Source organism: Ipomoea triloba, chromosome 16 (assembly GCF_003576645.1).
Source record: "Ipomoea triloba cultivar NCNSP0323 chromosome 16, ASM357664v1".
NCBI lineage: Eukaryota > Viridiplantae > Streptophyta > Magnoliopsida > Solanales > Convolvulaceae > Ipomoea > Ipomoea triloba.
In genome coordinates this window covers 6,478,753-6,481,384 of record NC_044931.1, presented here as the reverse complement: position 1 = coordinate 6,481,384, position 2,632 = coordinate 6,478,753, and the positions used below count along the sequence as shown (strand labels likewise).

The window sequence follows — 2,632 nt, the reverse complement described above, 5'->3', positions numbered from 1 at the left end:
AACCTAAATGCATTTATCAAGGGAAGTAACTCACCCTTTAAAAACCATCACACTGAAGAGACATTCACCTTAATGGGTTACGAAACAAGAAAAAAAAGAACCCATAAGACATTCACCCGTAACATTTTTTTAGTAATAAACTAAACATCAAACAAAATTTAAACTTGTAGTTACATTTTAATTGACACAACTCAAGCCGACCATATATTCCTAGGAGGAGTAAGCCGAGGCTAATGCAAGGGCTTTGGGGCTTATATAACATTCAAATTAAGAGGTTTTGTGATAACTGATAAGCGTAGTTTATAAATGATATTCACATGAATACATTAGCGAAAATGGTATATATGCATAAGCCATTAAGCCAAAATGGTACAAACTAACAGATACAAGAAAGAAATAATAAAGGACAAGAGTCAAGATTAAAAAAGAAAAAACGAAAAAAAATGAAAATATAAAAGGAAGGAGATACTTGGACAGAAAAAGAACACACCGCAAAGTCTGAATATTACATAAAAACATTAGGCATAATAGATGAAGGGAAAGGCTCAGATGATGAGCCAGTAAATATTTCTTTGCAAGATGATACCATAAAGCAAGCATTAGAAGAAAATAATGCAATTTCTTATTGTAGAGAAAGTTTAGGAATAAAGAGTATTGCCCCCAACAATGATAGATTTAAGTATGTGAAGTCTGTACGGTCTATGGGAAAATCAAATAGAGGTAATGGATCTCCTGGAAGTAATCAATTTGTCTCACACAACACTCAGAGTGGCACTGGAGGTTTCACGGGGAATGGTGCTAAGTTTTGTTCAATGGAAACAACGAACATCGTCCTGGAAAGTAAAATCCAAAAGTTGAAGGAAATGGTATAGATGCTTTAAGGAGAACTGAGAGAAGCTGCTATTATTGAGGTTAGTATGTACTCTGTGGTTGCTGAGCATGGAAGTTCCTTAAAGGTCCAAATTGTAACTGGGTCAGAGAAATGGAGGTCTACAACACCTTATTTTTTAGACCCAATGTGTATTAGGGACTCAAAACTTTTTATCATATAGAGAATTCCTGATACTCATACCACCTAGCAACCTTTGAGGCCATTAGAATTGAACAGCTTGTCAATCTTGAGGCTACTAGGAAGAAGTTTTCCTCACAGTGATTTGATTTTCTCATTTCTAAGGTCAGATTGACATTGTGTGACATTGTGCAGCTGTGTTGCAGGGAAAGGCAGCCATATTGTGAGAAGAAGCATATGCAGTTTGGGAGTATTACAGATCAAAGCAAAGCATGTACCAATACTAGTTATAGTCACAGTCAAACATAAGACATTTATCAGTCACAAATAACACATAAATCACAGGTTTTCTTAAAATAAATTGTGCTAGTAAACAATTGAACCAGAATACTAGAATAGCATCTTGATTTTAACCCCACCATATTTATACCTTGCAGTATGAAGTGTAAAAACAAAGGCCCCCCTTCATTATTTCAACATACTCAAAATCAAAACCCCCAGTTTTATTTAAAAACATGAATTTGACCCTCCCAAAGAATCATATTATTGCAGAGAAGTAGAGAGGATAGAGATTACCTCAGAGAATGGAGAGAATCTGTTGCTACGAGGAGGACAAAAGAGAGAAACACTTAAGTTGCTGCGCAGAAGATCCAACACTGTTCACTCCGAAGTCGTGCCGTGTCTGCCGTTGCGGTCGCTGCCGGTGTGCTGCGGGGCCGAGATCGTTGCCGTCGCTGCCGGAGCTACGGCTGTCCAGTGAGCAGAGTGAGCCGAGATCGTTGAATCGGGGTGAGGTACTCAGTCAGGCTAGCAGGATTGTAAGGGCAAATGAGACAAATTTGCAATAGGCCAAGATTATTAAACTTCAAATATCAAAAGCATCACCTACGGTTCCAAGATTCGCCGGGGAAGACACTGCCGCCGCCGTCACCTCCGCTACTGCCGTAGCTCCGTTCGTCGCTCAAGGAGAAACAACCCACGCTACGCTGGAGAGAGAGGTACAGAGAGACGAGAGGGTGAGGAGGTCGGCGGCTGCTACGCCTCGGTCGGAGGAGAAGACCACGCCGGAAAACCAGAGGATGCCGCAAGAAGTTCGTCCCGTCGCTGCCGCTCTGCCTAGCAACCGCCGTCGCCTATAAGGAAGAGAGACGGGAGTCCAAGCCGGTGGTTATAACAGAATAACAGATTTATTTTGTCTTGAAATGATTTGGGATTAGGTAATGATATTTGCGCGACTCAAATACTTTTTTGGGTTAGTAAAATCATAGCTCAGAAAATAATTACCTAAGGCCCATAGTAAAATAATTGATTTTGAGAACATTTTTACTAAGTTAAATAATAATATGGAAATAACTTTATTTTGAAACTATTTATATTTTTTTTGAAAATAAACTCTATATATATATATTATATATACAGTGGCTGGACAAATTTTCCCGCCCAAATATAAGGGCATTTTAGTAATATCCAACACTAGTCATACCTCCTTACTGTCTATGGGATGGTAGGAAAAACATACAGTTAAGTAATTAAATAAATATACCAGTACACTCATATTGAGAAACACACTATATATGTGTCGCACCGTAGAAGATCATTCACTTGTAAAAAGTACCAACTACA

The 2,632-nt window shown here is 38.7% G+C and overlaps 1 long non-coding RNA gene across 1 annotated transcript; it reads right to left on the bottom strand.

Moving 5' to 3' along the window:
• Window positions 1–1,603: 1,603 nt before the first annotated feature.
• LOC116007900 lies at window positions 1,604–2,195 on the bottom strand. Its single transcript, XR_004095378.1, has 2 exons — window positions 1,895–2,195; window positions 1,604–1,816 (listed from the first exon to the last, which is right to left on the bottom strand). It is a non-coding gene; the product is annotated as an uncharacterized LOC116007900 (long non-coding RNA).
• Window positions 2,196–2,632: the final 437 nt, after the last annotated feature.